Below are 16,009 nucleotides of genomic sequence, written 5' to 3' on the forward strand. Positions count from 1 at the left end.
TCTTTTAAATGGTTTAACTTTGGTGCTAAACCCTGTCTGCTATTGTTTGTAGATAGTGTTTTAAGTCAAAAGGCATGGGTGGTTGCATGGGAATTCCCATGTAATGCCCCATGGTGCTAAATAACGGAAAGCAATGCTTTGCGCTGATTTGTGTTACTTTCAGGGGGGCAGATTTACAATAAACTAACGCAATGCGGTGCAGCAAGTCATTTTGCTGCACCGCGCTGCGTTAGTTTGGAAGCACAGGGAAGCACAGGCAAGCAACATATTTACAACAATCTGTTGCATCTCTGTGCTTCCCCCTGAGCTGGCGCACAAACTGCTGCCATGCGCCGACGCCATGGTGCAAGTATGCCGGCGCCACGGGGATGATGTTTATGTGCAGGAAGGGTTTCCTTCCTGCACATAAACAATCAGAAATGGTGTTTTACAACTTCTATGTGTGCTGCATTAGCACTCATAGAACTTTCAAAATGTCATTGTTGAAATGAATGTCTATGTGCAGGAAGGGACACCTTCCTGTACATAAACAATCACCAGTGGTGATTTCCTCTTTCTATGTGTGCTGCAGAATGAAGCGCGCATAGAAAGAGGAAAAAAACGAGGAGATCCTTGTTGCGCCTCCCTACGCCTCCCCTGGAGAGGCGTAGCATTCAGGTACATTTACACATTTACGATTCTTGTAAACCTGGAAATGTGTCTGGTTCCATGGTTGTTGCGTGGTAACACCCGCAACAACACCCAAAGAACGCCCCTTTCACGCAAAGTGCTGCGTGTAAAGGGGCCATATTTACAGTACAGGAAAATCACCCAGGGTGGATTTTCCTGCCCTTGTAAATATGGGCCAGCAAAATGCGCTGCTGTTGCATCAGGTGGCGCAAGGGGCTTGTAAATCTGCCCCAGGGTTTCTTTCCAGCACAAAACAAGTTTTGCACTGGAAAGTAAATTAGGAAAAACACACTTTGTGCTGGTTAGCGTCATTTTTGTGACACAAACCTGGAGCAAAATAATAGCAAATTTGCCCCACACCAGACAAATATATTCCACATATTTTACTGTGCATGAAAATCAAAATAATTCTATATTCCTATAAGTATGAAAAACAAGGGGCATATTATCAAGAAACCGAGTTAAAATTATCGCTGCTTTAGCGGCAGAAAACTGCCGCTAAAGCGGCGATAATGGGCTTGATAATATGCCCTTGAGAGTTTCAATAGAAGCCCATGTTTTGGTGTCAACATGGGCTTCTATTGAAGCTCTCAAGGGCATATTATCAAGCCCATTATCGCCGCTTCAGTGGCAGTTTTCTGCCGCTAAAGTGGTGATAATTTTAACTCCGTGCTTGATAATATGCCCCCAAGAGTACTGTGAGAAATATGTGTAGCTATTGCTCAGAGGATTGCGGGAAAGACAGATGTTGCGTTCACTTCCTATTTATACTGCCATCTCCGCCCTTCCCCACTCATTACTAGAATAGCCAAGAGTGAAGTACCACAGGTCATCACTTTATGTCCCTGTAGAGTCAGCAGCACTGGGGTGCAGTAGCGCAGGTCGTTACTAGATGTCCCTGTGGAGTAAGCAGGACAAGAAGCAGTACCGCAGGTCGCTACTAGATGTCTCTGTGGAGTCAGCAGCACTGGGTTGCAGTACTGCAGATCGTTACTAGATGTCCCTGAGGAGTCAGAAGCACAAAGTGCAGTACCGCAGGTCGCTACTAAATGTCCCGGTGGAGTCAGCAGCACAAAGTGCAGAATCACAGGTCCTTACTAGATTCATAGCTGCCAGGGTTTCAGAATACAATGTGTGACATTTTCATAATTTCAATGTAATTATGAGTGCCATTTCAACAACTATGAGTGAGGTGACAGCGCGCCACTAGGCAAGGTCACCATTGTTTTTAGCCTAATTTGTGCCTTGTGTGTTTTAAATTGGGTTTTAACAAACTGTAATCTCTGTTTACTTTAGAATTTTAACAACGAAGCTTACTTGTGCATTTTGCTCGATTCTCCCGCCGTCCCCGGTCCGCTGCAGCGTCAGTTGTTTGCGTGGAGGGATGTGGCTCCGCCCTCCACCCCTCATTTCCACTACCGGGGGCATTACATAAGCAAGAGCCTAGGCACTGACCCCACCCCCAAGAAGGCAGTGAAGACCTTAAGGGTCTGGATGGATGCTCCGCTTAATTTCCAGTCTCAAACTAAAAAGGTGGTGGGAACCTGCTTTGGATTGCTGCGAGGACTCAAACCCATCCTGGGCTTCTTTGATGCCCCTACCAGGCAGATCATCATCTAGGCCCTGATTATGTCAAGACTTGACTACGCCAGCTCACTGTATCTGGGAACGAACAAGACAGAAATACAGTGGCTACAGAGAGTTCAGAATGCGGCCGCAATATCTCTCCTCGGTCTGCGTAGAGCCTGCTCAGTTACAAGCGCCAGTCGCCGTCTCCACTGGCTGCCTGTGGCTTGGCGAATTGAGTTTAAGGCTCTCTGTATAGCCTTTAAAGTCCTGAAACTCGCATCCTGGAATATCTTGACCAACTTGCTTCTACCCTATGATCCCTCCCGCCAGCTCTGCTTCATGGGACAACACCTGGGGGTAGATCCCTGAGTCAGGAGGGTCTGTGCCGGAGGGCGTTCTTTTCAGAACAGAGCAGCCATCCTCTGGAATTCGTTGTCGGCCCACATTCGGGGTCTTAATAATTACCTTGAATTCAGGAAAGCCATAAAAACCTTTTTCGTCCCCACTCCGTAGGACTCCCTGGGCTCTCTCCGATCTTTGTCACCTCATTGCTGTTCAGCGCTGGGATGTCTCTTTGCTGGGCAGCTGTTGCGCTTTATAAAAACCACTAACATAACATAACATAACATAACTTACTTTCTCACGGGCAAAATCAGACAATGAAGATGATTGCGATTTGCCACTCTTTAACAGTGACCCTCAAGTATCCATAACCACTCTCTCACATGCTTTTGTTTTGTTTTTTAGAGCTACTCACACCAGTGTAGTGTGTCAGAGCACTGAACATCACACAGGGACAATGAATCATACATGTGTAAAGCAGTGTATAGGAAATGTTACCTAAGAAGTGTAGGGAAGGAATCATAGGTCATTCATGCTGGGTATAGTTTAAGAGTGCTTGATCTGAAGAAGCACAAACTCATCTCCTTATTTATGAGGCCTTTCGTCACTTTTACGCTGCTGGTGCATCACTTTTTGTGACGCTGAGGCAGCGTAAAAAATGTGCCATGTTGGGCCCTATTTACAAAGTGACGCATCTAGGCAGATACGTCACTTTGTAAACCCCTGCGTCACATAATACCTGCATCAGGTATAATGTATGAAGGGTGGGCTTACCCCAAAAAAAGCCTGGTAGAAGTGGGGCAGTTAAATCTATTAGATTTCACTACCCCACTTCTAAGACACAATTGCGTCAATATCTTACGCTTCCCTCACAGCAGGCGTAAGACTAACGCTGGCCCATTAATGCATGGGACTTGCCCCATGCGAAAGGACACATTGCTGAAGTTGCATCTGTTTTTAGACACACCCCAGCAATGCATCACTTTTGCACCTACAGACACGTCAAAAATACTGACATATCTGTAACTCTTTGCAACATGATGTGTCATACAGTAAATATGACGCATCCATGATTTCACAAGGAGGGAGCACTGAGAAAAGGCGCTTTGCTGTTTTCACGTAGCAATGTGTCACTTCCCATAAATAAAATATACCTCCATGGTTGGGGGTTGTCTTTTCTAATAAGAATTGATTTCTACTCAACTGAACCCTTTTTGCAACATTAGGATAATGAAAGACTGGGCCGAAATTAATTGGCCGATTTACAAGCCCCTTGCGCCGCTGGTGCGTCATGTTGTGTGACACACCGGCGGGCAACCTGCTGCATGATATTAACAAGCACAAGTAATGCCATCCTGCATGGCTTTACCTGTGCTTGTAAATATTGCCCCTTTTCACTAAACACTTTGGGGGATATGCATAATAGAAGTGGTGGAGTGAGGCGTTAAACTATTCCACGGCCTCATAAGGCCCGATTTTTCCGCTAGGCAATGGACACAGGAACAGACAGATACACTTTGTTCCCTACAAGCTGACATGATCGCTTCAAAACATTTACAGACACGTGTGAATATCTACAATCTAGTGATCCGTGTAGTTGTGGGTAAACCTGGGTACAAATACTTAACATATAATGAAGGCGAAACAGTACCCATAGCATACAAATCACACTTGTACAGAGATACAGATATTCTGACGACCGTAGAGACTGTGGTAGTGAGAGAAAGAGCGCAACCTCAGAGGAAACAAATAATTGTCGTGACTCTAGTATCGGCCTTAGAGGCTGCTACTTAGGCAAGCATCCCAAACGCTAAAGCCTTAATCCGGGATGGATACAATGGGTTAATTCTCTCACTGCATCAGATGTAGAATATAGATACTACCGAAGTCTAAAAACACATGTATTCCTGCAATATGAACAAGAATATCCTCTACCAAATGAAATAATGCCTCTGGATCAGTATGAATACTTAATTTACACTGACCGATCTGCGCAGGCAGCCATGGAAAGTAAACAGCAATTCAGTGCGGCATGTGTGATGGCAAAAGGTTGTATGCAGGACGGCAAGTTCCATCCAAGCTGTACAAAAACACAGTCCCTAGGGGAATGCACGGCTCAGCTATCAGAATTAAAAGCTTTGATACTGGCATTGGTAAATACGGATCGAGAATTCCCCACACTAATTGTGTGTGATTCTTTTTACTGTGTCCAGTCATACAATGAATATCTTCACTACTGGGGACAGAATTGGTTTAAAGATTCAAAAGGTGGCTAAGTTAAAAAATGAACTACCAAGAACTCACGTGATACACACACTGAGTCATCAACCTGATGGTGTTCACGTTGAAGGGAATTAATTGGCTGATGAATCTGCAAAGGGGGCAGTATAACTGCTTCGGTAGCTGCAATTACTCGTTCGAGAACGAGAATAGATGGACAGATAATTGTAGTTGTCACTGCTTCACGCACAAACAGCCCAGCAATACCGAAAGATTTTCCACTCAAGTACTCCTACAAGTTAGATATAAACAACATTCCATATGCACAGATTCCTGGAGTGGGGGATAGAGTAATACCAAACATAGATCGCAGATTAGATTTAATACTAGCTGCACACAAGGGTCTAGGTTCTGCACACACTGGAGTTCCCGCGACAGTTTCTTTACTGAAACAACGCTATTGGTGGCCAGGATTACTAACACACACAAAGAACTTTGTCTTGAAGTGTGATGTTTGTCAACAGATGAAGGGCTCCACCGTGAAACATCCTGCGCAGACACCTCTACTAATATCAGACAGACCATTATCTTGCACCTATCTGGACCACTGAGGCCCACTACACTCAGATGGGGCTTACAAATGTATCATGGTCAAAGTGGATTCATGCTCAAGATTCCTATGGGTATGGCCTCAGCGCTTGGCTGACGCTCAAACTGTTATAAAAGATTTGTGAGTCTTTATGGGATCATACGCAGTTGGCACATTACATTCTGACCCTGGCCCCACGTTTAGCTCTCTGGCTTACAAGGAAGCCATGGAAGGTTTGGGTGTGGCATTGCGGTACTCCTCACCGTACCATCCTGAGGGAAATTCGCTAGTGGAGAGGAAAAACCGGGACTTAAAGCAGTCTTTAAAAGCTAGGGTATTAGGTTCCGGTCACTCACCTATATGGGGTACAGCGTGCCCTCAATTATCTGCCAAGAAGCTCTCTAGGTGGGTCACTTCTTACGAGGTTCTATTTGGGACGAGAATGTGGGTACCTAATCTTGATTGTGAAGGCACAGTGGATTATGCAAAATATTTTGACATCAATAAACGTTTGGCTGTTTTACAGGATCTGAATGTATCCAGGACACGACAAAGTAATGTCCATATAAAGCAGGCCGCCACTGGGGAAGTAAAATCAGTAACAACAAGACCTGTCAGGAATCCTAAAGTCAGGGATCTGGTCAGAGAAAAGATATTGGACAAGAAAGACTTTGGGCCATCATACAGAAAGCCCGTACCTGTCCTAGCAGCTGAAGGAACAAGAACTGGACTCCTGCAGCCTCTTGCCGGGAAAGAAAAGAGCTTTGTCTCCATTGATCTGATCAAACCACACTAAGTGGCCGATACTGAATAGTAGGCCTCGTGGACTCCTGTGTAGCCGAAGTCCTCCTCTATACAATAAACAGAAAGACTCATCACGTTTGAGGAGTCAACTTCACAGAATGATGGACTATGACTAGGCTTTCCTGTTTTCAGTTTCTATTTTTGGGAAATTCTGGTGGTGTTTTTTCAGTGTTTTCCAGTGATTTAAATATCTCAAAAAAACAGTGCTTTTCAGTGGTTACTCCTTTTCGCGCCACAAAAACAACTGAAACAGTGTTTTACCGGTTTTTATGGAACTCTTTGCTTTTATTATTGCTTTTGCCATTTTTCTTCAGAAAATGTTTACTGCTCTACATTTCAGAAGCTTAATACATTCATGAAATACTTTCCATTGTCCTTTGATTCTGCAGCTCAGATTCAACAAGCATTTGCAATGCAATAGGTCCCGCATTTATGCGAGTTTAAGCTATTCGCATTGTAAATGACAAAGCCTTTTATTTATGTTTTAAAAACAAAAACAAAAATACAAGGCATTGTTATTTGCAATGTCAATAGCTCAAACTCGCGTAAATGTGAGACCTATTGCATTACAAATGCTTGTTTTAAATGAAAGCGTGAATTGGTCACTCAGCAAGTTGGAAGTTACAGTCTGTGTTCCAGAGTCGCTGCCCCTCTCCTGCTCAGAGCGTGTTGCATTGTATTGTATCATCGATATAGTGCCCTCACACGTGTTGTGTGTGCGAAGCGCTGTTTGGCACTTCATTTGGTGTCTTTCAAAGGAATGGCTGACTGCGCATCTATTGCATTTTCTGCGTTGATTTACAGATAAGACCTCCGTTATGGAATGGAACACTGATGTGCTCTGCTGCGAATTACTGTACTGTTCCCTGGAAGCTGGCAAGCTCCCTGCACCTTCTGAGTACAGCACAATTTGCTACTAAAACATTTACCTATGTGTGCAGAGACTTCCACAATTGGGTGCAGCCTTAGTCTTAAAAAAAAGAGGGGAGGCAGGGGTTTGTGAACAGCATTATGTAGTCTGTGAGAAGTAAGTACTATTGTAGTCCTCCTACACGTACTACAAAGTGCAGTTTGAGAATAGGCCTCTCTGTGTTGAGTGCATAACACCAAGGAACTCGTTCCTCTTGGAACTGATATTCAAACAGAAAATAAAAAAAAAAGACAAATTTCAATTTGACCAAACACTGATGTCTACGTAAACGTACCTCGACAAGATCCAGCTAGAAGTTAAAAAAAAATGGCTGAGCTAATGAAAATAGACCGAATTGCATCCGGCTGTTTCATAGACTTTGATACCTTTTCAATGGATCTGAGCGAATCTGAAACGATGCCAGCCCAAAAAACTTGTCAACAACAACTCAAAGACTTTTTTGTTTTTCTTTAAAACTACTTACCTGCTGTCACCGTGGTTATAACTATGGATAATTACCGGGATCCTTTTCTTTCTGTTATGGTCAGGCTCAGTAACTGTTTTCTGCTTACTTATTAATGGAACTTACCTTCCCCAAAGCACTGCAACATCAAAAGTGAACTTACTCCTGAAACCTCATGCTTCATCACATCGCGAACACAGTGACTTGTCTTCAGTGACCATTGCAGCAGTTCCTATACCTGATGGTATAGTATGGGACAAGGTTGATTATGACATTTGTAGCCCAACAGAACTTTTAGAAATACCTCATTTATTTAAAATTTCCTTAAATTATGTTATTACCTCCAGTACATTTTCCGATGATTGGGATTTTGAAACTGTAAATAATACGTTGTCTGATTTAGAACAATCTGCCGCATTATCTAGCAATGAAATGTTGGAAGACACATCAGATTTTAACACCATGTATTGTTATCAACATTTTGGTCATAACTTCCTACACAAATCTAGTATCCCTAGAAATGTTTTCACATATCACCAATGGGAACATTGCCCAACACCGCCAAAAAGTAGTTCAAAAACGTTTGCACAAACGTCATCCTACGTCGGACAGCGGCAAAGCAAGGTAGCACCCCTGGGGAGACCTTTGGGTATATAAACATCACATCTTGCTGAGACAGAGAGAGGAGATCAGGACTTCCAGCCCGACACACTGATGCGATACGCTGAGGTTCCTGCATGCAAATACTCCAGCTCGCAGTGGTCTAACATCCCTTGCGGGGTTTCCACCTAGAGACCAGAACGGGGTTCCACAGTCTCTCACTTCAGGTAATGGGGTTCAACTTTATCCTAGAGGGATTCTTGGCTTAATACCTACACACATGCTAGGTACACTCAGGTACGTCTAGTTAGGATTGCATCGTAGGAGTACGCATTTTATTGTCATGTATTTTATATACTTGCCTGCATTCATGATTTTAGCAGAATGGTAGAAATCTACCATCCTTTTACTTTACTAGTGCTTCTAGTCATTTATATCTGTTTCTGTCTAATGATTGTTTTAGCATATCTATTTTACACCAGAATAATGACTGTTTATTAATCCTTATTGAAAACGTCCCTACCGTTTATTCTGTGTGACTGAGCGAAAAGTAGAACACTGCTTCCATGGTACTGAGGGATCAAGGTTGTCATGTTCAATAGTTGCCAAGAACTATTCTCTCCTTGGTAAGAGGGGTTTTTAGTGGCACTGAGAGCTAGCTGGTATACAGGCTAACATACCCGATAGGGGTGTCCAGAATCAGTCTGACACCAATCCTATAGTCTATGTTGTCTAAACGCCCAGAACCTAAATAGATATATAGGAACTACACGACACCCTATGCTTTTAAAATGACACAGCTCGGCACAGCAAAATGGCTTGCGGCGCTTCGCTTTGTTATTTTTGTGAAAATGTGGCCCGGTGTTTTTTGTACTGCATTGCAGTATAAAATGCAGTAAAATTTGTTTACAAAAAAAATGAGTGGCGATTTCCTTTTTAATGAAATCTGATCAGTGGCATCGGATGCCCTTATTAGTTTGATGATTGTAAATAACATATTGGGCCTTCTTACGGGAAGTCTCTTGACTGATGAGAGTACTGTGAGTTTGTGGTTATTGGTACGTCTTGTCTCTTAGTTTTCTTAAAACAGACCGCATCTGCTGACTCTTAATCTGGTGCTCTTAGAAATCGCTTTATATTGACTCCATGTCAGTGCACTTTCGGAGAGATTTGTCATTCCACATAAACCTTACAAAATGTATTAGATTGGGCAATTAGCTAGCAGCAAATCCAGAAAAAGTATTTTATACCTTTGAAAGATTGTATAGTTTGTATAGTACCAAATGAATGTCTAGTGTGAAACACAAAGGAGCTTATTTACAAGCTCATTGTTCCGCCGGTGCGTCACTTTTTTAGACGCACTGGTGGCGCAGTGTGCCTACCCATATTTACAAGCCCACATATAGTCACCCAGCGTCACTTTTCATGGCCTTGTAAATATGGTCCCCTTTCACACATTACTCTGCGTGAAAGGGGCGTTCCATGGGTGTTGCTGTGAGTGTTGCCACGCATCATCCATGGAACTTCATGCAGTTCCAGATTTACAACATTTTGTAAAACTAGGACTGTGCCAGAATTCTATGCCTCCCCAAGGGAGTCGTAGGAATGGTGCAACGAGGAGAAATGCTTTTATCTCTCCTCGTTTTTTCCTTTTTCTATGAGTGCTGCATTATGCAGCGCGCATAGAGGAAAATACCAATAATGATTGTTTTTGTGCAGTCATCCCACAGTGCAGGCACCCTTGCAACATGACGCAAGGATGCCTGCACTGGCGCATTGCAATCAATTGTGCGCCAGCACAGGGCAAAGCACAGGGATGCGTCCTATTGTTGTTAATTATGGTTCCCGGTTTTATGGTATTTATTTTTTTAACATTTCCATCTGTGTTTATCCATATTTCTTTTTTGGTTATCTTAATGGCCTTTATCCATATTTACTTTGTGTTTTGATAATAAATGGAGCTATAAAATTTGATATTTACACATTTATTTTTTTTCACTTGGATGTGCACTCATACATGGATGCCTGTCACGTTTTAGCAAATTAAGCAGCCACATATAACAAAACACTACACTCTAAGGTACATTTTGAGGCTATACGACAAATATGTGTTAACGTGTGTGTTTTTAAGGAAATCTCATGCTACATTGTACATTTTTTATAACTATCACTGCTGTCTATCTGATCAGCTGTTGCCATGAATTCCTGAAAGACAGCAGGAGGAGTCTCTCCGAAGAAGTACAATTTTCATTTTTTCTCCTTTTAAAAATAAACACAGACAGGAAACACATTGGGGCATATGTACGAGGAAGTGGTGGAGTGAGGCATTAGCCGTCATGGCTTACCGCCTCACTCAGCCACTTCAGATACAGAAGACTGCACCATATTTACAAGGATACGGTCCAGCCTTGCGTTTCCCCCTGTGCTGGCGCTACTCTTAGTAGTATAGTGCCAATGCAGCGCACATGGAAGTCACAAAATGGCATTTTCCTGTACATAAACAATCCATGGCAGCTTGCTTTTTCCATGTGTGCTGCACAAGGCAGCACACATGAAAAAAGCAAAAACAAGGAGACGTAATGCATGTCTCCTCGTTTCGCCAAGTTAAGACCAGGTTTTCCCTGGTCTTAATTTTGGTGCTTTCTCCTATGTACGTAACCCTTGTACATAGGGGGCAGCGTCAACAATAATAGGTGTTGCGGTGTAACGCCCACTGCAACACTCACAGCCCATACCTTTCACGCTAACCATAGCATGAAAGGGGGCCTAATTTACAAGGCAAACCGGAAGCCTTACTGTCAATAAATGCATCCCTGTGCTTTGAAAATGACGCAGCACGGTGCAGCTAAATGGCTGGCGAAGCGAACGCATGCAAATTGCAGTGTGCAACAAGGATTAGTATCCATCTACATATTGTAAAGACATTTATACCGCTATTTTTCATTGAACAAACAGGTGCAATATTTACTTTGCTGAGTTGGACAATTCAGCTTTATCAAAACGATTTTTCTCGAGGATGTGACTGTGTTAGAGTTGGCTTTTTTGAATAAAAAATATTATTATGTGTTGATGATAGTGGCTGTGCTAGTAGACACGGGCCGTTAAAGGAGCTGGTTGAAGTTTTAATGGGGCTGAGCAGAACATGCGGACGATGACTGCAACAGGTTATGGATGGGGCTGGGCTGTCCTGGACGTCGCAGAAGTGATGTTTGGGGGTTCAGAAGCTGTGCTGAGTTTGGGAGACTTTGGTGAACCTTTGCCTGCGGAAGTGGGATTTTAGTGATGTGCTCAGTTTGTGGGGTGGATTTGTTGACTGTCCTTGACTCCAGGGAAGACTCGGTGGCCCAGATTCTGAAACCTGAAAGGCAACGCCGTGCAGCACCCAAAGATGCTGCGCTGCATTGCGTGACAGGGAGGGAGGAGGAGAGCACAATATTCACATGGAAGTAGATTTCTTATCCCCTTCCCCTGGCGCCGGCACTGATTTCAGCTGCCGAGCACCGCCCACACACCTTAGTGCCATAGCGCTCGAGGGTGTGTGTGAGTCTAGCATAGATTTTGTAGAGGAAGGGTATCCTTCCTGTACAAAATGCAATGCCTCGACAAATGAAAAAGCTTTTCCTACTTTGTATGTGAGCTGTACAGTAAAGCACGCATGAAAAGTCGGAAAAGCACTGAGAAATGACAAAATGTCTCAGTTTATCGCGTGCTTTCCAGCAGTGTTACTTTTTAGCATTAAACCCTTTCTACTGATGTTTGAGAGAAGGGCTTAGAGTAAAAAAGCATGGGTGGTCACGCGGTTACACCCATGTACCATCCAGGTAACAACCCCTTGACGCAAAGTAATGTAAAGCAGGGTTTCGCACTGCTTTGTGCTATTTTTCTATACAAACCAAAGCAATACCAATTTGCGTTGGTTTGCGAATCCCCAAAAAGGTTCATCTATGGGTTAGTGTAAGAAAAGTAACGTTAGCCCAACGCTAAAGATTTCGGAGTCTGGGTCCGACTCTTTTCTCTTCAAATACGTGGGCATATATATAAAAATATGTCGGACCAGGGAGCCACGCCAGATTTGGCAACGCGGTGCGCCAACATTTTTAAAAGACAGGAATGCGCCGTATTCACAACAATACGGCGCACACCCATGTTTCCTAGCGCTGGTGAGCCAGCGGTTCAACAACAACAGATACTCTACTACCATAGACTCACCTGGGCCCCTCAAACACACAATGGAGTAAAACCACTGGGTGTCAAGTTTATGAGGTTCACAATGTTTAGGATTAGTCTAAAATACCTCAATTCTCTTTTAACTACCCCTTCACTGATCAAAAAGTTCTTTCCTCTGGTCGATGGACCATTAGTTGAGCTAATTGATGGTGATATTGACATAAACTAGCTTACTTATACTTTAAAATTGAAATAACCACAGACTCCTTTAAATTTTCAACGCTTTATCTAAATGTTTAGAGCATGTGAACCACTTCAAAAATACAATACATTCGCTTTCATTCATTGGAGAAGATTTAATCAATTAGACATCATATATTTATCACGGATTCAAGCAATGATCAATGCACAGAAAGGGAGAGGACAGAGAGAAAAGATCATTTAAATAATGAGAAAAATACTTCACCAAGAATGGTGTGAAAGACCAACCCCTTCCCAAAGGGCTGGTGAGGGTCCCCTGAGATAGATTCACGAAACAAAGTCTTAAGGACAGGAATCAGGACAGGATAGTTACCTCTCTAATACCGACGATTGCGCCGCACCCCTCTCTGACATTCTCTTCCTCCTCAAGATTCTTCCACAAATCTTCTTCTAACGCAATTAATTTAGGAAGGAAAGTTCTGCTTCAGATTTTGCATTTGATTCTTCATCAGCATCTCACAGCATCTTCCCCCCAGCACTCGGCTCACAGCATCGTCTGCACCACGCACAGCATCTCCGTCTCAAGGAGCTAACTAACTAACTAAAGCTACCTTATGTACACCTTTCGTTCAGGATGTCCCACCCATAAATGTTTCAATATCATAAAAAAACGAACTTTGATTGGTCAGACAGGGGGGGGAAGCTCCATCACACCATGATTACATGACATCAATTTCTATTAACTTATTGTTCGCAAACCCATCCCCTTAATTCTTTATTCAAACTTTATTTCACACCAGCATTCACATTACATTTGCAACATTTGTAATAATTCAGACGTGTAGTTTCATGCATTTGAACTCTTTACTGCATTTACTCAGGGTCGGACATTCGGCGACCTTGTCCCTCTTCCAACCTTTGCACCATCCTTCCGGGTCCACTCTCAATAGTCATGCGCAACTGTGTCAGGTGGTTCGTTTTACTTCAGCTACACACTAGAGGCCCAAATGCACACTAATAATAAAGTCAGAAACACAGATGTTACTTTCAAGAATAAATGGTTTCACTGTATCCCACCCATCTCTACACAATTCCTCTTTATTTATTATAATTTTTCCTGCATTAGCGTTAGTATAATAGCTCCTTTTCTTTTCAGCAAAGCAGATGCCCTGTACGCGAGCCTTCAAGCTGCCATATTAGTGCCTTCTGCTCATGCGCAAGAATTTCCCTTTAAGTGATAGCTCGTCAGCACCCCCTGTTTCGCTCTACGGCCTGCCCCCAGGAAGGCATCACTCACTGCGTCCCATCTCACACCATCTGAATCTACAATTAAACTAAATTTTCCTTCCAGATTATAAATCTTGCAGAAGGTGACACAGGAAACATGGGTAACCTGATTATAATCTTCAGAGCTCTCCCCAACATGAATTTACAGAAGCAAAGGATATATCTGCAATCGCCTTCAACGCCCCAGAATTGGGAGAAAAGAATTTGTTCACTGAAGTGAATTTTACATCTGAAGAGATTGGAAGACAGATAAAGGGGCAACAAAGAGCAACTACGGAGTTGGGACAGAGTAACCACTCTCTAAAAGGAAAGATGGAAGCCATCTCCCTCCAAAATAAGCCACCCCTACAACCCTCCTTAACGGAGCAATGTGATGCGCCAAAGGTAAGTAGCTCTCTAAGTGGTGTGAAGGGCGCGGAAGGTCAGTTTAACCTAAACGACCTCCAGTTACCAGTAGAAAGTAACACTGATAACAAAGGCACGATTAAAAAGGCGAAGCAGGTGAGGGCAGGTCATGGCATCCTACCGCCTTAAATCAGCACTCCTGAAGGGGCCCTAGTAACAACAATGCTACTCCCTAACACCCCGCTCCCGGAACATAGAGGGCTTTTAGACATTCACCGGGAACCCGAAAACACATGGAAACATATGAAAGAATCTGCCGGGCTGCCACCTGGTCAGCATGACTGGCATTTTAAAGGCCCAGCCAGTGTAACAAATACAAAAATTCATGAAAGGCGGTTTTTCTTTCACTTATCAGTATATGCTTCAAAGTGCAATGTAAGAGAAAAGCACTTTAAAACATCAGCCTGTCTGCTGCTGCAGCAGCCCGGTGCCCCCCATCAGCCCGCCCAAAGTAGCTGGAAGGAACTCTCAAGACACGTGCTCTGCCTGGCACACACACTCCCCGGGCACTTCTAGACTGCTAATGTAGTCAGGTGAGTCACACATACTCTCTCTCTCTCTCTCTGCTCTGAAGTTGGTGTGTCTGATCTCTGAAGCATGTGCATTAACCTACTAGGCTGCCCTTCCAATTAGTTGCACTGATAACCAAGAGGAATGTTTTTTTCTTTATATTTCAGATGCACAATTCCACACAGAGAGTAAATGTGTGGTACACACAGCGAAGTTACCAGGCTTGCAATAAAAAGCTTCTGTTTTCTTATATGTACAACAAATAATGTTAGAAATGCATAATGAAAATAGAAAGATGATCAAAGGACCACTTCTCTTCCCCTTGAATGAACATCCTGCTTGTACCTTAGAGTTCATCTTTAATGTTTGGAAAGAGTGTGTCCTTCTACTCATGAAATGAAAAAATGTCACTCTTAAGTGTCACACATGTGGTCACTTAATGCCACTCATAAGCGCCCTAAAATCATGGAAATGTCACAAAGAAGCAATCTTAAAACTTGGCAGCTATGAGCTATGAGTGCCCTTCCATTTCTGGCGCTTTGCAGAAGTTTTCAGATCTCCTTAAACTTTCTTGTTGCTCAAATGGGTGTAGTTTCCGATATTTATGTGTTTCCCTTGTCTTCATTGCTTGATTTTGCTCACCAGAAAATGTCACTCATAGTCATTGAATGTCACTCATAATTACACTGAAATTATGAAAAAGCCACACAAGCAATCTGAAACCTTGGCAGCTATGTAAAGATAGAAGACAGGCTGAACACTACACAGTTTTAAAGACCACTCGTTCAAAAGAATGAAAAATTGTCTAGCAGTCGCGACAAAGAATTTTCAATTTTATTAAGGACACGGAGGCGAGGATTATGCTTCTCAATCTTTACTGACAATAACAGCAGCCAATAAAAAACTATCAACTTTAAACTGGCATGACCCCGGAAGGCAAACCCCCTCCTGTGTCTGCACCAATCACATTCCAGTCCACGACATAAGTGTCCTTGTAAACTCCATAACTTCCTCTTTCTTTGCGATCATTATCCACAGTCCAACCATAACTGGAAACCCAACGTGACGTAGATCCTTGTCACAACCGAAGCTCTCTTGAACTTCCACTGAACTTCACACCGCCACCCGCAGTAATCCCATTGTCTCAGGTTTGCTTGCTCTGGTCACCAGAAATGGAAACCGACACCGTAAATTCCATTCCAAACTAATGGAAATACAATAACACTGAACCAACTCTAGGGCGGGTAAAATGCATTATAACCTACATAATACT

Source organism: Triturus cristatus, chromosome 2_2 (assembly GCF_964204655.1).
Source record: "Triturus cristatus chromosome 2_2, aTriCri1.1, whole genome shotgun sequence".
NCBI classification, from domain to species: domain Eukaryota; kingdom Metazoa; phylum Chordata; class Amphibia; order Caudata; family Salamandridae; genus Triturus; species Triturus cristatus.